The sequence below is a fragment of the Elephantulus edwardii genome, unplaced genomic scaffold (genome assembly GCF_000299155.1).
Source record: "Elephantulus edwardii isolate Elephantulus edwardi_28Jun2011 unplaced genomic scaffold, EleEdw1.0 scaffold00038, whole genome shotgun sequence".
In the NCBI taxonomy this organism is placed as follows: domain Eukaryota; kingdom Metazoa; phylum Chordata; class Mammalia; order Macroscelidea; family Macroscelididae; genus Elephantulus; species Elephantulus edwardii.
Window position 1 is genome coordinate 9,925,066 of NW_006399788.1, and position 23,509 is coordinate 9,948,574.

The following is a 23,509-nucleotide window of genomic DNA, read 5'->3' on the forward strand; positions in this document are numbered from 1 at the left end:
CCTAAAGCATGTGGTTTGCATCTGCCAGAGGCTCCACGGGAGAAAATGGGCAGTCTCATTTTGTGGGATTTACTGCTTCTCAAAACCCACTGGAGGGTCAGCTATGAATGTTGATTCTGACTCAACCATACGTAACAAACAACCTAATTGTAAATTAATTTGGTAAACCCTAAAATTCTCCACTCATTACTTCTTGTGTAAAGAATATGTCTAGCTGTCTAAAAAGCCTCCCTTTTCTTCAAGTCACCTCATAGGATATCTGACAGTTAAGCTGTCTTTTAACTTGTTTGATAGTTTGAATACAACCAAAAGCACCTCAGAAGAAGGTGCTACTAATGAGCTACTTCTAAAAAATCAGTCACTGAACACCTGATGAAGTACAGGTCTACTCTGATATATCTGGGGTCACCAGGAATAAGAATAACAATAAAGAGAGGTGTCCAGGGGAATGTGTTCTCCAAGTTTTTGGTACTGTTTCCAGTAGTGTTGGAGACTTTACCTGTACTCCTTTGAATGTTTCCCCTATCTGTTTCTTTGGGATCCTCCTCTTCCAGTATTGTCTACAGGTTACCAAACTATCCGTATTCCAACTGGAGGCTCAGTTCTGTGCCCATCCTTATTGAATTAGTTATGATTTTACAAGCATATACATCAGGACTCCTAGTACCTTTTTTTGGGATAGAGGTATGTGAGGAATTGGAATTAAGGTTCTAGACTCCAAAGTAATTTTTTTCAGGCATCCTCTTAAATGTTTCTAGCCTCTACACAATCCAAGAGTCTCTAGCTCCAAATTTTGAATCAGTCTTACAAATTACAATTCTAGCCTCCCACTACATTATCCGATCCTAATCAATGAGAGTCTAGACTCTAGGAATAAAGTCCTACCTTGAGTGCCAGCCTTCCTAGGTGCAACCCTGACACTTTCTGGTTCTTGTTCCCTCCAGGGGTGATTTGTATTCTTTCTTCTGAACCGGTAGGGACCCTACCATGAATGGACTGGTCTGCCAAAACTACAATGAAAGCACTTATCCCTTCCACCTCAGTCTCTATGAACTTCTTGCTGCTCTGGACCATGGATTTAGAAGCCTTCATAATGCTAGGAGTTGCCTATAATGAGACTGAGATCGCTTCATCTTGGGCTGCTGTGGCTTGAGATACTGAGAGAGCTTTGAACTAGTTCGTTCCAGTTCCAACCCCTGCTGAGATTTTGGATTTCTATCTCAAATGTACTTAATTAGAACCTACAGTTGAACAAGATCCCTGAGCGATTCTTACATATGAATTGATCCAGTTCAAAGTCATCGGCACTGCACTATCTACCTAGAGCTGGATCCCTCCCCACCACGCTGGGCAGAGATTAATTTAAGCTTAAATATCAAGATCTATAACATATACTGCCCCTCCCAGATCTTTTCTCTAGTTTTATGCTTTCCTGCCCCTCCCCTCTTAACAATCAATATAATTTATTTGGGAGAGAGAGAAATCCAATTGATTTCTCAGTAAAAATGGCAAAGTCCGTAAGGAACAAGTAGGAGATTTTCCATTACTTCACTCCCCTTCCACCCACTAACATCTGCTGTCCCAGCAATTTTCACCTTTCCCCTTCTTCTGCTTCTTTTTCTCGTTTCCCTTCTAAACATTTATACATATAAATGTTATCCTCCTATTTTCACCATAGAGGCTTTATGCAATATTTGTCCTTATATAACTGAGTTATTTCACTTAGCAAAATGCTCTTTGGTGTCTCCCAAGTTATATAGTATTTTACAAAATCATTGCTCCTTTGTGCTCCATGGCATAGAATAAAGGTAATAAATTATATAAAATATAAGACATACAAAGTACTATATAAAGCACAAAACATATGCATAAAACACAATGCATATGAATAATTATATACAAACCATTTAAAAAAATCAAACAAAATGGAAACAACTAAGAAAAAAATACCATCTTGGATAGTATGAGTTTGTGACCATAGCTGGGATACAGACTGGACAAATTGAATGAGGGAACCCTGGAAATGAAAGTAACAGGTACGAAAGCTTTGGCGAACTCTTTGCATATCTCTGGACAACTGAAGAACTCATGCATGGATATGGAGGGGCCTGAAAAAGAGCAGGAGAAGGCAAAGCTAAGAGATGGTTGAGAAGTGACTGAGCTTTGAATACCAACCTAAATCCACACACAGATACATGGTGGCAGAGGACTGAAGCTTTAGAGGCTCACGGAATTTGTGAAAAGCCCTTGCACAAATCATTGGCTGACCACAGAGGATGCAGACCTAGAGGCAGTGCAAAAAATAATAGGATAAAGCATAAAAATAATATTACAACCTGAGAAGAGATGTTTCAGACTAAATTCAAGAACTTCAAACACTCTGAAAAAGAACGCAAACTTACATTTGCAGTAATATATTATTGGAATCCTCCTATTCTTTGCGGGCAATCTCATAAATATATGTCAACATTGACTTTTTTATTTTTGCAGTGACAGTAATTCAAAACAAAACAAATTCCTCACTCAGAGATGATCTGTCAGCATTCAACTGTCCTTATTCTCCCTGTGTTGTTATTGTTGATTGCGGTCAAGTTGAACACGACTCATAGTGACCCTATGAACAAAAGATCTGAAGCCTTTCTATAACTATTATCATTTCTCAAAGTTCAGAGTTCCCAGATGCACGTTGTTTAGGAAGTGGATGCCACTCTTACTATCAAACCTGTCTTAAACTGGGAGCTCCACCAAACACTGTCCACTATAAGTAACTGTTATGGCCAATGGCACAAGGTTCAACATCATAGTAATCCCAGGTTACTTCAGTACAACAAATTGACAGGAGAGTGTTGTACAACTAAGAAGAATGTTCTTCCAAAATTAAAAGACTGACATTGGGTGGGCTAAAATTAGGAATTTTTATTTTAAAGAAAACTTACTTATTGCCATCAAACAAAAACCAACTCATGACTGACCCTTCAGAGGATTTTCAGAAGTACTAAATTGTTTAGAAGGAGATTGCTGATCTTTCTCCCTACAAGCAGCTGGTAGACTGGACTGCTAGTAAGGGAGTTAACAGCCATTAACTCCCTACCAACTGTGTATAGGAGGCTTGTGTGAACGGACTTAAACCGGCAATTTAGTTCATAAAATGACCAGTAGGTGGCCACATAGTATACTAAATCTCTGCTGAAAAACCTTAATAATACTATTCCTTTTCTAGGTAACAGTAGGTCTTCAAAGTCACGACAAATAAACTCATTAAGAGATGTTATTAGACTCAGTCCCTTGTTGCTGAAGATAGAACTGGTTACATTTTCCCAGGCAAAGATAAAACTGATCACATGTCCCTCACCCTGGTTGTTGGTTGAGACAAAGGGCCATAGCGAAGGTGGTACGCACTATAGAGTCAGGACCGACCCAGACCCATAGCTAACCCTCCATCACCTTTCCAGAGGCAGTAAATCACGTGGAAGGAAATTGCCCATCCTCCTGCAGAGCATCTGGCAGATTGGAGCTGTGAGTCTTAACATATCCCTAAACGAAAGAGTAGCTATCCTGACAGCCTGAAAACTTAGACTGGAGATTTTAAATTGAAAAGATGAATCATATTTACTCTAAATTCTAGAGCTTATGTGTCAATAGACCTAAATAACCCATTGTCCTTGAAACTTTTGCAAGTATCTAGTTCTCAGAGTTTTGTTTCATTTTGTCCTATTTATTTATGCTTTCTTTTGAAAACCAGCAGATTACCTTGCCCCACTGTTTCTGTGGAACCCTGGAGAGCTCCCTTTTCCTCAGGGATGTGTCATGGATACAGAAGGTCAGGAGAAGGCAGGGGTCTGCGTGACTGATCTGATTTTGTGGTGGACAGTTGACAACAATTGATGTCCCTCCGCTAATCATCACCAAGGGGTGGGATACATCAAATATTGTGTTGAGGTTACTAGAAGCTTCCTGATCGCTGTCTAACTGAAGGTCAAGCTTTTGGGAAGCTCGGAGCCATTATGTAGGGAAGTGGCTGTCTCCCGGGCTTGACAGAATCCATTAATATCTTTCTTCAAGAAAAGCTTTAATTGTGAGCTATACATAATGGATATTGATTGCTAAAAAAAGAAGATATATACTGCTTTAAACTTCAGGTTCTCCAGAGGGAAAGTTATAGAAAAAGGGTTCTTTGGGATTACAGGGATGCTGATTTGAAAGAGATTGTATCAGTGCTGGTTTGGAGAGTAAGTGAATGCAAAAGTCAGTATCTCTTGCTCCAAGATATCAGAAATTTGCTACAACAGGGAATACAAACATAACATTATTGACTGGATATTATTTGTGTTTCTAGTTCCTCAGATGTATTATTTCATTACTTAAGCTCAAGATATTGACACCACATTCTCCCCAGAAGCCATTAATAAATTCAAATACCAGAAAAGCATCACCTTTGGGCTACCACCACAATTCGCTATGTACTTCGTGATCAGAACTCCTCATCTACAATTGTTGTTGTTACAGGCCAGTGAGTCAAGTACGACTTATAGGACCTTATGAACAACCAACCTGACCCCTGTCCTATCCTGTGCCATCTTCATCGTCTCTGATACACTAGAGTCCATTGCTGAAGTTACCATGCCAATCTTCCTTCCACAGTTAAAGAAAACTGAGGTCAAAGAAGTTATATATTTGTATGACAGGGGAAAGTACATTAAGTATACAACCATGTGATTTTAATAACATTCTAACAACAACAACAACATATACTTCTAATCACTGCTATGCTGCTAGTGGGAAGCCCTGGTGGCTTAGTGGTAAGAAGTTGCGCGGCCAACCCAAATGCAGATGGTTTGAATCCACCAGCTGCTCTGCAGGAGGAAAATGAGCACCTCCTTCCAGGTTATTCACTGCTTCTGAAAACTCTCTGGAGGGTCAACTGTGAGTCTGGTCAAACTGCATGATGACATGCAGACAGTATAAATAAAATTTTAATAGAGAAAAAAAAAGGACTGGATTTGCAAATTAAGATGTTTATGGAAAACTAATATCTTCACATCCCTCATCCCCCAGCCACCAAACCCTAAGAGAGGTGAAATATGTATAGATATATGTGTGAGACAAACAATCTAGCATTTAGGATCATTGTCTCACCTGACGAACTAGATGGTGACCTGCTACCGCTGCTGAACTCTCTGAAGGGGATCATAATATAGGATCCAGAACAGAGCAGGAAATGAATGTAGAACAAAACTTAAAATCATAAAAAAAAAGGCCAGATTTGCTAGTGTGAGAAAGACTACTGTAACCTCAGACATGACATTTAGTTATTTTTCAAACCTGGAGCTGTACTCTGCCTTGTGGCACACCTTTTAGAAAAATAATATGTTGGTGTTATGTTCTGTCAAGTTACTTGTGACTCATAGAGACCTTATGTACAACAGCTCTGAAGCCTGCCCAGTCCTGAGCCAATCTCATTGATTCTAAAACACCTCCTCCCATTATCCCTGTTACTGTATCAATCCATCTCAACCTGGAGTCTTTCTCTCCTGCGCTGCCCTCCACCCTCCTAAACACAACGTCCTTCTCCAAGGACGAGTCTCTCCTGGTCACATGCCCAAAGTTTGTGAAACAGAGCTCCAAATCTTAGCCTCCAAGGAGAAACTTGGTTTCATCCTTTCCAAAACAGACATATGTGTTTTCTTGGCAGTCCACAGTATTTTCAAGACTCTTCTCCAGCACAACAACTCAAAGGCATTGATTCTTCTTCTGTCAACCTTAGTCATTGTCTAGCTCTCTAATAGCAAGTAATTCTGAAGACCATGGCCCAGATCAGGTGCAACTTGTTGTTTTCCAGTACTCTGGAGAGGTCCCTGATGGCAGATTTTTTTTTTCTCAGTGCAATTTGTCTTTTGATTTTCTGACTGCTGGTGCCAAGAATGTTGATTGTGGAGCCAACCTAGGAATTGAAAAACTAACACCATGAAGGTCTTCAGTCCTTAGAACCACCAGCACTTCTGGACAAAAGGGAAGCCTTTGTCCAGAAATAAAGCTCAAACAGCAGGAAGGGAGAGGATCGAAACAAGAAAGTTAAAATAGTGCTGTTAAAATAGAGGGACTGGACCATTATCAATACCATGAATTTATGTATGAATGAGTTGAACACTATTATGCTCTATAAATGTTCACTCAAACTACAAAAAAAAAACCCTAGCTAAAAAATAGTCATTGTCTTACATTATCAGCATCAATCTTGTGAAATAATAAAGCAATTATTATTATCATTATTATTATTTCCAAGTTTTATTCTGTTATTGTTGTTAGATGCCAGCTTTGATTCAGAATAGCAATTCTATTTAGGAGAAGGTGTGGCACTAGGGATATTATAGCTAATGTCAGATGGATCTTGGCTAAAAGCAAAGAGTACTAGAGGACTGTCTATCTGTGCTTCATTGACTATGCAAAGGCGTTTGACTGTGTGGATCACAACAAACTGTGGTTGAGTGTGAGAAGAATGGGAATGCCAGAACACTTGATTGTGCTTATACAAAACCTATACTTGGACCAGCAGGCAGTCATCAAAACAGAGCAAAGAAACACTATAAGGTTCAAAATTGGGAAAGGTGTAGGTCAAAGATGTGTCCTATCTCCATATCTTTTTAATCTATATGTGTAACAGATTATCTGGGAGGCTGGGCTCTATGAGAAGTGACACATCAGGACTGGAGGTAGATTAATCAACAACATTTGTTATGCAGATGATACAACCCTGCTTGCTGAAACTAAGAAGGACCTGAAGAGCTTGCTTTACAAGGCCAAGGACTGCAGCCTTCAATCAGAATTGAAGCTCAACATCAAGAAAACAAAGATTCTTACCATTGGACTAATTGGTAGCATTATAATAGATGGTGAAGAGATTGAGATTGTTGACAGCTTCAGTTTGTTTGGCTCTACAGTCAACACTGTTGGTACCAGCAGCCAGGAAATTAAAAGGTTAATTGCATTGGGAAAGTCTGCTGTCAGAGACCTCTCCAAAGTACTGAAGAGCAACAATTTCAGTCTGGAGACTAAGGTGCACCTGATCCAGACCATGGTCTTTGCAATTACTTGCTATGCATCAGAGGACAATGACTAGGGAGGATAGAAGGAGAGTTGATGCTTTTGAGCTGTAATGTTGGAGAATAGTATTGGATATACCAAGGATTGCTAAAAGAATGAACAGATTTATCCTGGAGAGGGTGAAGTGAGGCTGCTCCTTGGAGGTAAGAATTCTGAAGCTTCATCTGACATACTTTGAACGTGCAAGGCGGGACCAGTCATTGGAGAAGGACGTCATGCTTGCGAGGGTGGAGGAACAGTGTAGAAGTAGAAGACCGTCGATGAGATGGATTGATTCAGTCACTAGGGTTAATGGGGATGGGCGTATTGGAGACAATAAGATTGGCAGGCATAGAGCAGGGTTTAGGGTTGTTTTTCATAGGGTCGCTATGAGTTGTAGGTACCGGGACAGCACATAACAACAACAACATGTATAAAACCTTTAAAACTCCAACTAGACTGATGTTCTCGTGGTGTAGGTCATTGAGAATTGTGCTCTTATTCCCAAAGGAGTTCCCTTTCACTAGTTTGAATTCAACAGTAGCTCTTGGGGGAAAGGTCAGCAACCTCCTCTGGTACAATTTACAACCCCTCGGGCACCCAATTTCTTGAAATACCAGAGATATGAGTCAGTTCTGACTAGATGGGAATGGATTTTAACTCAGGTGCATACCATTGCTATGCTCATTAGTGAGTGCAGGTGGAGATTCACTTAATCTCCTCTGAAATGCCTCTGGAGTTCTCAAAGAAGACATTTCCAAAATTCAAGATTTCACTAATTAATTTTCAGTATGGCTGAGAGAAGGAAGAAATTATCTTCTTAGTAGCATACAGTAACTTTGGTGCCTCAAGACTGAGGTATTGTCAGGCAATTCAGAAGAGAAGTAAATAAATTTGTTCTATCTTATTAATGTTTAACAGGGTTCTGTTCAAAATATCACCAGCTGAACATTCTGAGACAAAATATCTCACCTTCAGAAATGAATTATCGGGTGCACACCTAATCTTTTCTTTCCTTGGCTTACCTGTCTTCAAGTAAGAGAACACTGGCACACAAAATGAAAGACTAATAAAAGGGCATAACCACACCACCTACTTGAGTGAATCAGAACCAGATCCAGAAACTTCTTCACTAGCACCCCCTCGTGACAGCTTAAATGAAACAAAAACTGAAAATAAAAAACTGCACATTTTTGATCCAAAAAAGGATATTTTTAAAAAACATCCCAATAAAATAAACAGCAAATATTTTGAGCCTTCATATTTTATTTATGAAAGTATCCTTTAGTTCAACATTGCATACCAAGAATTAGACTAGATGTATTAAATTTTGCTCAAAGAAAACCAAGCTTCATGGGAAAGCAAAATAAGCTTATAAATGGACAGTTACAAAAATAATGTGATAAATGAAATCATGAAAAACAGCAGTAAGAGTTACTGTCTGAAGGAAGGGGAGGCTACACTGACTGGAAAAATGGAAAAAACTACCCAGAAATATATTTTTATCAATCTTAACTAATATACAGAGTTTGTGAAGTAGAAAATTATCTGGGAAGAAACAATAGCAAGTCTATCCCTATTCAGTAGCATTCACCACATTCACAAAATTGTGAAGTTATTATCACTGCCTTTCCCCAACATGATCCCCAATAATCACTTTATATCTGCTGAGTTTTAACATTCAATTCTTCTATTGTTTTCTTAACTCATGTTGTTGTGTTTTTACAGAAAGTTTAAATGGTAAGTTAGGTTCCATTGGACAGTTTCCACAAAAACTGCTCAGTAGCGTCTTCATTATGTGTCAAACCTGTTTGTGTTTTGGTTGTGTCCTTTCAAAATACTCTGGTTAGTCCCTAGAGAAGGGCACCACGCTTGGAAAAGTAGAGGAGCAGCTATGAAGAATAACACCCTCAGTGAGACAGATTGACACAATGATTGCAACATTTGACTTAAGCACACAGAGATTGTAAAGATGGTGTAGGATCAAGCAGAGTTTTTTCTGCTGTACAAAAGATGCCATGAATCAGAGCTGAGGACAGCACCTAACAACTGTGATAGTTTCCCCGCCATAATATTTTCACATCTATTCATTTCAGTTACCACTCTGCCACTTCATTAAAAGGTGATAAATTTGGTTCAAGGTTTAAATAGCACCTCAGGCAATAGTGTCTCTGATCTCAAATGGTCAAGTTTGTCTCTAAGGGGGAAAAAAAGATAATTAGTTTTGTTTTGCACTTTTCTCTCATTCTATCAGTGATCCTCTGTTATGACACTGGTCAGACTCTCAGTGGTGATAACTGGGCAACGTCTAGCCATCATCTGGTCTCAAAGAGTTGTGAGTTTGTTTCTTGTTTAAGATCTTAACTCTTACTATCGTGTTGTTGATAAGTAGAATCCAATAGTTATGGGATGTATTTTAGGTGGTAGCTAAACCAAAGCATCATTAACAACAATGATAACAAAAACACTTTTTATTGATTTGGGGGGAAATTTATAGAGCTAATTGGTTTTACAAATAATAACATATACAGATTTTGATTTGTGATATTAGTTACAGTCCCCAAAATATAATAGCATTCTTACCACTTCCTCTCTGTGTTTACCATTTCTATTCACCCTTCTTATTTCTTCCTGTTTCCTGATCTTTATTTCTGGGTAAATGCTACCCTTTTTTTTCTTGTAGTTGGTTATCCTAGAGTGTGCATACCTCCTTAGTATAATTATTCATCTGTTGTTGTTGTTGTTGTTAAGTCCATAGAGTCAATTGTAACATAGTGACTCTATGAGCAGCAGATGTGCACCTTGCCCTATCCTGAGCCATCTTCATGAGTTCTGATATGCTCGATACCATTGTTATAGGCATTATGTCGATCCATCTTTTTGTTGAAGGTCCATAGTCTCTAGGTTCCATTAATTTCTATCCGACTAGTAAGCATGATCTAATAATTTTTAGTTTATTTTTTCTACATTTTTCTCCCACTCTGTCTATCAACTAACACTAGCACACCACAAAATTGTGCCTTGGAGTCTTGGAGACTTGGATTTATGAATCTAATAGTGCTTGCAATTTTTCAAGACTCCAGATATCACTCTTCTAAGATGTAGAATATGACCTGTATAAACTACCTTTTATCAACTAAGATATTGCATGAGCTATAAAGGGAGAATGGTCCTTGGAAGTAAGAATAGAAAAAGCTTTGTTTTATATATTTTGTATGAATGTGGATTATAAGAGCCTAGAGGCAAGGAAACTGAGACTGCTTTCAGGAAGTTTCATATTGTTTTCATAATTTGTCCTAGATAGGCTATCTCCTCCTGTGAGATAACTGCCTCTGAAAACAAGAGGGTTAATTATGGATCTGTTCTGACTTGATGGTATATATAACAACAAGATCAATAGCAGACTATGAGAAGTCTCAGGTAAGTGTAATCCCAAATGCTTGACCTGCCTGCCATATAAGTCTGATTCCTGACATCAATAGCTCCTCCTTTTCTTGGTTTCCTAGCTCTTTTATGTCTCTTGGCTTCTATGATTCGCTAGAAGGTCTTCCAGAGACTCAGACCTGTTAGGATAATGACTCACATGATTTTAGGTAGCAGGCTGGCTTTGGAGAAACTGGTGAGAAATGGGCCAGGATCCTGTAGACTGCAGGATGATGGTGTAGAGAGTGGTGAGTAGCTGATGTGTGAGCTTCTCCAAAAGAAAAAGACGTCTGCTGCTGAGGTCTCACGAGTTTATATAAGCCTCTAGAAAGTGCATCCCATCCTAATCCTCTCTCCTTCATAATTACTTCAGCACAAAATAAACAGTTAAGCACTGGCTATAAAAGACATCTGAAGGATAAACATTAGACACCCAGGTATATCAACAAAAACTAATAGTAATGATAAAGAGGTTCAAGCTTTGTTGAAGGCATTAGCAAAAAATAAGGTTCTAGGAATTGACTGTATATCAATTAACACATTTCAGCTAACACATGAAACCTTGAACAGTCTCACCAGTCTTTGCCAGGAAATTTGGAAAACTGGTTGACTGACACACATACGCACAAAAAGCAAAGGAAAACAATTTGTTCCCATTCTCAAAAAATCTGATATAATAGAATGTGGAAATTATACAACAGTATTATTAATATCACCTGCAAACAAAATATTGCTGAGATCATAAAAAAATGGTCAGAACAGTGCTTTAAAAGGAACAGCCAAAAGTTCAAATGAGGTTTAAAAAAGGACACAGCACAAATGATATCATTACTGATGTCAGATGGCTCTTGGCTGAAAGTAAAGAATACCAGAAGAACGTCTATTTGTGTTTTATTGAGTATGTGAAGGCATTAGACTGTATGGATCATAAAAACCTTTGAAAAGAATGAGAATACCAGAATACTTAATCATGCTCATATGAAATCTGTATCTAGACCAAGAAGCTATTGTCTGAATGAAGCAAGGGAAAATATTTCACTACTTAAAATTAGGACAATGAATGAATGAAAACCCAACTTTTCTATAAACTTGTATTAAAAATCATAATAAAAAAGAAATAAAATCAGGAAAGTTGTGTATAAGAGATATCCTTTACCATACCGGCTCAATCAGTATGCTGAGCAAACAACTTATGAAGCTGGATTGTATGAAGAGGAATGTTGCTGTTGCAATAGAACTGGAGGAAGACTCATTAACAACCTGTTATGCAGAAGACACAACTTTGCTTGCTGAAAGACAGGAAGACTTGAAACACTTGGTACGAATGATCAAGAACTTCAGGCTTCAGTATGGATTACATTTCAACATTAAGGAAAGAAAGATCCTCACCATGGGGCCAATAGTCCACATCATGATAGATGGAGAAAGTACTGAAGCTATCAATGATTCACCTTCCTTGGATCAATAGTATCCAATTGATATTGCTTGGTATCAGTAGTCAGGAGATTAGTAGATATATTGCAGTGGGCAAGTCTTGTCAGTGACCTCTCCAAAATCTTGATAAGTAATAATGTCAGTCTGAAGACTAAAGTGTCTTTAATCATTTAATCAGTCTTTTCAATCATTGCTGAAAGCAGAGAGTACCAAAGGAATGTCTATCTATGTTTCATTGACTGCACAAAGGCATTTGACTGTGGATCACAACAAATTATGATTAACTTTAAGAAGAATGGGAATCCCAGAACACCTGATTATGCTCATGTGAAACCTATACATGTACCAGGAGGCAGTCATCAAAACAAAGGAAGGAAGCACTGCATGGTTCAAAATCAGTAAAAGAGTGCATGCATTTTCAATCTGCATATGGAATAGATCATTACAGAGGCTGGACTTTATGAGAAGGAATATGGCATCATGACTGGAGGAAGACTTATCAACAACCTGTGTTATTCAGATGACACGACTTTGCTTGCTGAGTGAGTAGGACCTGAAGCATCTGCTGCAAAGGATCAAGGACTTTAATTTGTAATACAGATTGAATGAAACTCAACATCAAGAAAACAAAGATTCTTACCACTCAGATATTTGGCAGCATTGTGATAGATGGAGAAGATATTGAGACTGTTAACAGTTTCCGCTTTCTTGGTTCCACAATCAACATTTTGGACACTAGCAGTCAGGAAATCAAAAGACAAATTGCATTAGGAAAATCTGTTGTCAGGGATCTCTCTAGACTGCTGATGAGCAAAGATGTCAGTCTAGAGATTAATGTGGGCCTGATGCAGGCCATGGTCTTCATAATTACTTCCTCTGCATCAGGGAGCTGAACCAAAATCAAAGAAGACAGAAGAAGAATCTGTGCCTTTGAGTTATGGTGCTGCAGAATACTTTTGAACATACTAGGAACTGCCAATAGAATAAACAGGTCTGTCTTGGAGAGGGTAAAACCAAGATGCTCCTTCAAAAAAGGATTTTGAGACTCCATCTCACATACTTTGGGCATGTAGCCAGGAGGGACAAGTCTTTGGAGAAGGATATCAAGTTTGGAAAGGTCATGGGACAGCACAGGAAAAGAATACCCTGGATGAGATGGATTGACACAATAAGTGGGGTAATGAGGGGAGTTGTGTTAGCGACAGTGAGGTTGGCTCAGGATAGAGCAGAGTTCAGAGCTACTGTGCATAGGGTCACTATGAGTCATAGTCGACTCAAGGACACATAACAACAATTATGCATCTAGGAGTTGGACAATAAATAAGGATGATAGAAGAATTAATGCCTTTTAGCTGTGTTGGAGAAAAGCACTGAAAATATTTTGGACTTCAAAAAGAACAAACAGGTGTATCTTGGAAAAAGTGCAGCCAGCATGTTCCTTAGAGGCAAATATAGAAAAGCTTAGTCTCTCACACTTTGAGCATATGTCTAGAAGAAGCTATTCCTTGGAAGGGACATCATGCTTAGAAAGTTTGAGGATAGAAAAAGCAGAATTTTCAATGAGATAAACACAGTAACTGTTGCAATAGGCTCATCTGTGTCAGAGATTGTGAGCATGGCATAGGATAGGACAGGATTCAAGTCTGTTAGTCATGAGTTGTACTTGACTTGAAGACATCTAACAACAACAATAAGAAGTCACCAGAGCTCCTTATAGGAGCTATGGATATACTTTATGGCGTTGCCAAATCTCTGTTGAGTACACAGCCTGGCAGCTGCTCCACCATCTGAGAGCAGCTGCATCTTCTGCTGTGACTCTGTGAGAAGGTAAAAGAGGAAGACACAGGAGTCCTTTCATCACAGACCCTGAGGTCTGCTGTTTTGCACAGTAGGACTCACTGGGTCTTACAGGTAATAGTCCTAGGTGGACATTTTTGTGGAGAGCAAGAATTCTGCATGCATTCTGGGAGAAATGATGCCATTCTGGCTACAAATCCTGATGCACTCAGCCACTGCTGTGATCTGGAACATACACGTCAATCAGACTGCCTGAAACAGAAAATCCACAGTGTGGAAACTAGTACTGTCCACTGATGATGTGGTGGCTGAAATTTTGTATAAATTTTATTTTACACCTGGTCTTTAGAATCTAATGATATTGATAAGTCAAAGTGTTTGTTTAAGTCTTTAATATTTCTGGTAAGGTTAATTCCTAGATATTTTATAATTTGAGGATTAAGTTTTAATAAATGACGTATTTTTTGCTAATTTCTTCACCCCAATATTCTTTGCTAATGCAAAGGAACCAAATCAGTGTTTTCATGTTGCCATGTACCCTCGAAATTGCTGACTTACATTGTTAGTTCCAGCAATTTTATTATGGAATTGTTACAGTCTTTGTATATAGGATCATGCCAAGAGAGATACCTTAATTTCTTCTTTTCTAATATATATATGCTTTTTTATAGGCCTAGGGTAAAGTATATTAATAAGTATTAATAACAAGACAGAACACCAAGAATATATAAGTAAACAGAGGTAAAGCAGGAGGTGAACAGTACAAACAATTAAAGCGCTGATCCCAGCTTCCCTGGGCCTTTATTGAAAATTGCCCGCCACAACAAGATAAAGGTAAACAACTCAATTGAGAAATGGGTACAGTATATGAACAGACACTTCACCAAAGAAGATATTCAGATGGTGAACAAACAAACACATGAAGAAGTGTACAAAATCTCTAAGAGAGATGCAAATTAAAACAACTATGAGATATCATCTCATCCCAGAAGAATAGCAAAATTCAACAGAGTGGCAAACAGCAAATGCTGGCGAGGTTGTGGAGAAACTGGAACCCTTATTTACTGTTGGTGGGAGTGTAAAATGGTGCAACCACTGTGGAAGGCATTATGGTGCTTTATCAAAAAGTTGCAAATAGAAATACCATTTTACCCAGCAATTCCACTACTGGGAATATACCCTAAAGAGAACATAACTGCCACCCAAGAGAGGGGTTAGCAAATACAATACCAGAATTGTGTAAACTCATAAGGTCTGCATTAGTGCCTACTCCTGTGACATCTAAGGTCTGCCTTGGTGCTTCAGGGTGAATTCCAGCTTGTATCAGAGCCTCCCTCATATCCTGATATAGTGCTTGGTTTATTATAAATATTTAGTATAAAATTTGGTTTCCCACATGTTTTATTTCTCTTTCTTTCTTTGCTCTGGCTAGAACTTGCAGTGCAATGCTAAATACTTTGTCACTCACTCATGGAGTCACTCATTTAATTGAGTGGGTCCTAACACATAGCAACCTTCCATCAAGTTTCATTTTTCTCTCTCAGGGTCACTGATGGGTTTGAACTGCTGGAGATCCATGGCCTTTGGGTTACCAGAGAAACAGGTATCCTTGTCTCATGTCCATTCTCAAAGGAAGGTTCAAAATCTTTCTCCAATGACTATAATGTCAGTTTCGCAACTATACCCTCAGTCTTTTTGAGAAATATAATTTTCATTCCCTTTTTCCTGATGACTTTTATCAGAAAAGTGTGCTAAATTTATGAAATGCCTATTGTGCATCAATTGGTATGATCGTGTCTTTTCCTATTTTACTAAAGTGGATTTTATTTATTGCACTGATTAATTTTCTAATCTTGAACCATCCTAGGAATGTTGGTACGAATTTCTCTTACTCACAATGTATTAATATATCTCGTCCTGGAAAGGGTTAAACCAGGTGTCTCCTTGGAGGTAAGGATTCTGAGGCTCCATCTAACATACTTTGGACATGTTGTGAGGAGAGACCGTACATTTTATGTAAGTGTCACATATTTTGAGGAGGTCTTCAATTATATATATATATATATATATATATATGACAGAGTATTGAAATAGTATTAAATAGTATTAAATGCTATAAGCTAGAATTCAATTGAAAAATTTTGTGTCTATGTTCACGAAAGATGTTGTTCTGTAATTCTCTTTTCATTTTTTCCTGTGATGTTTTAGCCTGGCATAGATATCATTGCTTTGTTAACTTCAATTAAAGAGTTCAGGAGTTGTCAGTGTACACACATACAAAGAACAGTTAAGAGAACTCTGGTGGGAGTTGAAATGCTAACCCAATGGCCACTTTCTCTGACAGTTCAAAAGATCTCCTCCAATGCAATTTATAGTCTAGAAAAGTCACCTATGAGTCAATTCTCCATACAAGGCAGTGAGTATCAAAAGGAAACGACTCATACACTTGTAGAACTTGCAGTTAAATACTCATTTAATATAGCTGCAGAGACTGATAACTTTAACATTGGTGGATAAGGCACATAAATAGCCCGAGGACAAAGGAAGTGAGTAGTTGAATGCACTAAGAAGACAGAACAAAAGGGAAGACAGCACCACCAGGTTTTCTTAAGTACTAAAGGCAGTGAAATCTGCCCCCTCAGCTAATTGGCAGCTCATAGCAAAATTTAATCAAAAGAATGGTTCTGTTGAATCAAATCTCATCAAGTGATTGACCACATCACAACTGCCAAACAGGGCAATCAATTTGTCACTTAACTTTAAACCTCACTGGAGTGTTCTTACCTGTCATATTTTGAAGAGCTTGACTAGAATTAGTGGAAATTCTTCTCTGAATGTGTTATAGAATTCTTCAGTATAGTCCAATGGTCTTGTGTAGTTTTCCTGTTGTTGGCAGTCTGGGGACATGTTCTATCTTTTCTTTTATAATAGGTCTATTTAGTCTTTACTACTATTTGTGTATGTATAAGAAAATGAATATAGTTCTGAGAATTTGTCCATTTTATCTAGGTTTCATGTATTTTGAGGAGGTCTGCTGTTGGTGCATACATATGGCCAACTGACTGGAAGAGATACATATTTATTTCCGTTTCAAAAATGTGATCTGAAAAAATGTGTATGGATATTGGCTACCAATATCGTTAATATCATACACAAGCCAGATCCTACTGAAGATTATAAAAAAACCATTGGAACACATCAACAAAGACTTGCCAGATGTGCAAGCTGGATTTAGAAGAGGCCTGGCACTACTGACATTATAGCCAATGCTAGATGGATCTTGGCAGAAAGCAGAGAGTACCAGAGAAATATCTGCCTGTGTTGCATTTGACTGTGTAGACCACAACAAATTGTGGCTAACATTGAGAAGAATAGGTGTCCAGAACATGTAATCGTGCTCATGCAGAACCTATACTTGAAACAGGAAGCGGTTGCCATAATGGAGCAAGGAAACACTGTATGGTTTAAAATTAGGAAAGGAGTGCATCAGGAATGAGTCCTATCTCCGTACCTTTTCAGTTTGTATATGGAACAGATCATTCAGGAGCTGAAGTCTATGAGGAGGAATACGGCAGCAGGATTAGAGGAAGACTCATCAACAACTTGTGTTATGCTGATGACACTATCTGGATTGCTGAAACTGAGGACCTGAAGCATTTGCTGCAAAAGGTCAATGACTGTAGTTTGCAATATGGATTGAAGCTCAACATCAAGAAGACAAACATTCTCACCACTGGGCCAATTGACAGCATCATGATAAATGCAAAAGAGATTGAGATTGTTAACGATTTCGACTTTCTTGGTTCTATAATCAATACTCTCAGCACCAGAAGTCAGGAAATCAAAAGACAAATTGCACTGGGGAAACGTGCTGTCAGGGACCTCTCCAGAGTACTAAAGAACAATGATGTCAGTCTAGAGACTAAGTTGTGCCTGATCCAAGCCATGGTCTTGGCAACTACTTGCTATTTGTCAAAAAGCTGAACAATGACTAAGGATAACAGAAGAAGAATCGATGCCTTTAAGTTGTGGTGCTAGAGAAGAGTAATGAACATAGCATAGACTGCCAAGAGAACAATCAGGTCTGTCTTGGAAAGGGTAAAACCGAGCTGCTCTTTGGACAGAAGGATTTTGAAGCTATGTCTCATATACTTTGAGCATATTGCCAGAAGGGATCAGTCTTTGGAGAGGACATCAGTTTTGGAAGGGTGAAGGAGTAGTTCAGGAGAGAAGGTCTCTGGATGAGATGAATTGCCTCAAACTGGAGTAATGAGGGTAGAGGTGTCAGAGACAATGAAATTGGCTCAAAATAGGTCAGGGTTCATAGGGTAGCTATGAGGTGCAGGCAGCTCAATGGCACATGACAATCTCAAAAGCATATGATTGTTATATTTTCCTGTGGAGCTGTCACTTTTATTATTACATCATGATCTTCTTTAGGAATCAAGATGGTACAGAAGCGAAGCACTCAAATGCCAACTGAAAGAACAGTGGTTTGTACTCCCTAGCTTCTCTGTGGAATAAAGGGATGGCAGTGGGCTTTCTTAATGATCCAGAGCCTCAGAAACTCTACAGTGCACTTCTACTTTATCAGTTTTCTCTGAGTTGGAGTCAACTCAAGGATAATGAGCTAGAGTCAGAAAATTAAAAGGGCTGGACTTGCTTGGCATTTCTTAAATTAAAGGAACTGAACAGCAAATTCAAGCCTCAAGTTGCAATACATAAGGATGCTTTGGGCAGAATATTAACTATCTAGAATGCATTAAAAGAAGATGGAAGGATACACACAGGGATTTCACTTTTAGAAGGTCGCATTCATCCATTTTATTCTCTCCAGACTGAGCATATCTGGGTGTATGTTCCAGTCTCTTTATAGCATAAACTAAACCATCTAATCTTGATCCCAATTTGTCTCTGATGAATTTTATGGTTGTGGGCTTTAGTCCCAGGTCTCTCATCCATCCTGAGTTGGTTTTTGTGTATGGTTTGAGATGTGGATCCTGTTTCAGCTTTCCACAGAAAGTAGTCCAATTTTGCCAGCACCATTTGTTGAAGAGGTTGTCATTTCCCCATTTGATCAGTTTTATTCCCTTGTCAAATATCAGTTGATCATAGATAGCTGGATCCATTTCTGGATTCTCAAGTCAATTCCCTTGGTCAACGTGACTGTCATTTTACCAGTATCATGCTGTTTTGGTTACTATCATTGCGTAGTAGGTTTTGAGGTTAGGGAGTGCTATGCCTCCCACTTCATTTTTGTTTTTTCAAAAGAATTTTGCTTATTTGAGGTCTCTTTCCTCTCCAAATAAAATTGTCACTTTCTCTTTTGATGTCCCTGAAAAATGAATTTGATATCTGTATCAGAATTGTGTTAAACATGTAGATTGTTTTTGATAGGGTTGTCATTTTCATAATATTGATTCTTCCTATGAAAACCTACAGACTGGGGAGGGGGGGGTGAACATCCAGCAATACCATTTCAGACAAGGGTTACATATCAACAGTTTACAGAATTCTACAGTGTCTCCACAAAAAGACTGATAACACAATTATGAAATGAGAATAAGGCATAGAAAGAATTTTTACAGAGGAAGATACTCAGTTGGCTACCAGAAACATGAAGAAATGCTCAAAATCACTGGCAATAAGATATGCATATCAAAACCACAGTGACTAGGCTTTCTAAACTTGATCCCAGTTTGTCTCTTATGAACTTTATTGTTTGGGGTTCTACTCCCAAGTCTCTGATTCATCTTGATGGGACTTTTGTATATGGTGTGAGATGAGGTGAGGATGGGCTAGGGAAGGGGGAGGGTGGGGAGTTGTTAATCATAGGGTTGAACATTGGATGGGTAAGGGGGTGAATAAAACGGGAAGAATCTTTTGTGGGAAAAAAATGTACTCCAACTTTGTAAATAAATCAGTATACATTTTTTAAAAAAAGAAAAAAAATAATAATATATCACTACAGCTTAATAAAACCCCACCAAACCACAATGAGATACCATCTCATTCCAGTAGCAGTGACCAGTTTAACAGGACAGCTAATAAATGTTGGAGAAGATGTGGTGAGATAGGAACTCTTAATACACTGTTGGTGGAATTATAAAATGTTACAACCGTTCTAGAAGGCAGTTTGGATTTCCTCAGAAAGCTGAACATAGAAATTCCATATGAACCAACTATTCCACTGCTTGGAATATACCTTGAGAGAATGAAAACTGAGGCACAAATGGAGACCTCAGATGAGAAGGACTGAGGCAATGGGGGTTGGTGTGTCAGAATTAGTGAGATTGGCTCAGGACAGGGAAGGATTCAGAACTACTGTACATGGGGTTGCTATGAGTCACAGAAGAATTAATGGCACATAACAACAACAACAACTACATCTCTCTATTTTTTTTCATCTATCTCTACCTGTATCTATGTCTAAATCTCTCTATGTCTATGCCTATGCCTATGACTATATCTATATCTGTATCTGTATCTGTATCTCTACCTGTATCTATGTTGTTGTTAGTTGTTGTCGAGTTGTGTACAACTCAAAGCTGTTCTATCCTGTGCCATCTTCACACTTCCTGACACACAAGAGCCCATTTCAGCAGTCGCTGTGTCATTTCACCTGGTTGAAAGTCTTCCTCTCCTTCGCTGACCCTCCATCCTTCCCAACATCATGTTTATCTCCAAGGAATGGCACCTCCTAACAATATGTCCAAAGTATGTTAGACGAAGCCCATTACTTTTGCCTCCAAAGAGCACTCTGGCTGCATTTGTTCTCTTTGCCATCTCTTTGAATACCACAGTTCAAAGGTGTCAATTCTTTTTCTGTAATCCTTATTCATTGTTCAGGTTTTGGATACATACCTGGTAATCAGAAAGACTCTAGCCTGAATCAGATGCACCTTAGTCTTCAAACTGACATCACTATTCCTCAATAATTTGGAAAGATCCCTAATTGCAGATTTTCCCCGTGAAATGTGTTTCCTTATTTCCTGACTGCTCATACCAACGGTGTTAATTGAGATCAAAGCAAGATGAAGCTATTGACAATTTCAATCTCCTCTCCATCCATCATGACACTGCCTATTGGTCCAGTGGTAAGAATCTTTGTTTTCATATTATTGAGTTGCAAATCCATACTGAACACTGCAATCTTTGATCTTCTACAAGTGCTTCAAGTCTTCGTCATTTTCAGCCAATAGTGTTGTGTCATCTGCGTAGTGCAGGTTATTGATGAGTCTCCCTCCAATCCTGATGCCACATTCTTCTTCATAGAGTCCAGCTTCTTGGGTAATTTACTCAGCATTATAGACTGAAAAGATTTGGAAAGAGAATACAATCTTGATGCACTCCCTTCCTAATTCAAAACCGTGCAATGCTTCCCTGCTTTGTTTGCACAACAGCCTCCTGATCCAGGTATAGGTTCTTTATGAGCACAATAGAGTGCTCTGTGATTCCCATTCTTCTCAATGTCTGCCACAACTTGTCATGATCCACACAGTCAGATGCCTTTGCACAAATAGACAGTCTTCTGGTATTCCTTACTTTCAGCCAGAATCCATCTGACATTAACAATGATATCCCTCGTGCCACAACTTCTTCTAAGTCCTTCTTGAACTTCTGGCAGTTCTTTATCTATGTACTATTCCAGCTGTTTTTTAATGATCTTCAGCAATATTTTGCCTGCATGTGATATCAATAATATTTTTCGATAATTTCCACATTCAGTTGGATCACTTTTCTTGGGAATGGGAACGGGAACAAATATGGACTTCGTCCAATCCATTGGCCAGGCAGCCATTCTACAAATTTCCTGTCATTGACTGGGGAGTGCATCCAAGCACTTGCATCTGTTAATTGAAACAAGTCAATTGATATTACATCAATTCCTGAGCCTTATTTTTTGACAATGCCTTTAATACAGCTTCTATTTCCTCCTTCACTATCATTGGTTCCTATTCATACGGTACTTCCTGAAATTTTCCAGTGTCAATCAATTTATCTGATACAGTGACTCTGTGTATTCCCTCCATCTTCTTTTGATGTTTTCTGGGTCATTCAATATATTGCCCATAGCATCTTTCAACACATGAAGCTTAAGTTTGTTTTTCACTTTTTTTCAACTTGAGAAATGCAGAATGAGTTTTTCTCTTTTTATTCTCCAATTCCATCTCTCTGCACTTTCCATTATAATACTTTGCTTTGTCCTCTCAAGCTGCCCTTTTAAATCATGTTTAGCTCTTTCACTTAGACATGTTTTCCTTTAGATTTGGCTGACATCCATTTCAATTTTTTTTTTTAATTTTTTTTCTTTCTCCTTTGCTTTTGTAATGACTTTTTGCTTTCTTCGTGGATGATATCCCTGATATCATCCCACAATTCATCAGGTCTTCTAACATTGGTGTTCAATACCTCAAGCCTACTCCTAAAATGATCATGAAATTCTGATGGGATTGATTCAAGAACATATCTTGTTTCCTGTGGAATTATTTTAATTTTCTTTTACCTCAGTTTGAACTTATATATGAGTAATTGATGATTAGACTCACAGTCTTCCCCTGGTCTAGTTTTGACTGCTGAAACTGTGCTCTGCAATCACTTCTTCCACAACTGAAATCAGTCTGATTCTTATGCAGCTCATGATGTCAAATCCACATGTAAAGTCAGTCATCTTTTGTGTCTTTTAGAAAAAGTATTTTCAATGAGTAAATCATTATAAATACAAAATTCAATCCTTCTTTCTCCAGCTTTATTATTATTACCAAGCCCTATCATTCTTCACGGTTTCCTACTTTTGTGTCACAGTTAACAATTATCATTAACACATCCTGATTGCACATTTGGTCAACTTCAAATTATAAAATTTGGTAAATACTCTCAATTTCTTCCTCTTTGGCTCTAGATGTAGGAGCATATAGTGGAATAATAGCCATGTTAATGGGTCTTCCTTATATGTGTATGGATATTATCCTATCACTCACAATATTGTATTTCAGGATAGAACCTGAAATTTACTTTTTTTTTTACTAGAAATGCAACACCATTATTCCTCTTTTTTCCATTCCCTCCATAGTATACCATATGATTATTTGATTCAGAGTGACCATAGCTTTTCCTTTACATCTCACAAATGCCTATAATGTCGATATTAGTGCATTCCATTTTATTTTTAACAATTTCCAGTTTTCCAACATTCAAGCTACACACATTCCATCTACCAATTGTTAAACAATGTTTGTTTTTTATTTTCCTCATTTCAACTGACTTCCAATCTGGCTTCTATCACTACACTATCATCTTTGTTTAGTGTTCATAGGGTTTTCAGAAGCCTTTTATTTAGGAAGTAGATGGCCCATCCTGATGCATATATGGCACAATTTAGGACAAGGCTGAGATCTGTCATTCACAGGATTGCTATGAGCCATAATTAACCTGATAGCACCTAAAAACATATGTTGTTGTCATTATTTGCCATTACTATATGACTCATAGTAACCTTATGCACAGTAGCTCCGAACCCTTCCATATCCTGAGCCAATCTTACTGCCTCCAACACATGTCTGCAAATAGTCCAAATACTGTGTCAATCCATCTCATCCAGGGTATCCTGTGCTTCCCTCCACCCTTCCAAGCATGATGTCCTTCTCCAAGGACTGATGTCTCTTGGCAATATGCCCAAAGTTTGTGAAACAGAGTATCAAAATCCTTGCCTCCATGCCCAACTACAAACAAATGGATTGAGAAATTATGGTACATTCACACAATGAAGTATATT

The 23,509-nt window shown here is 38.3% G+C and overlaps 1 pseudogene; it reads right to left on the minus strand.

Moving 5' to 3' along the window:
* Positions 1 to 8,172: 8,172 nt before the first annotated feature.
* LOC102844306 overlaps positions 8,173 to 23,509 on the minus strand; it is a 52,251-nt pseudogene continuing 36,914 nt past the window's right edge.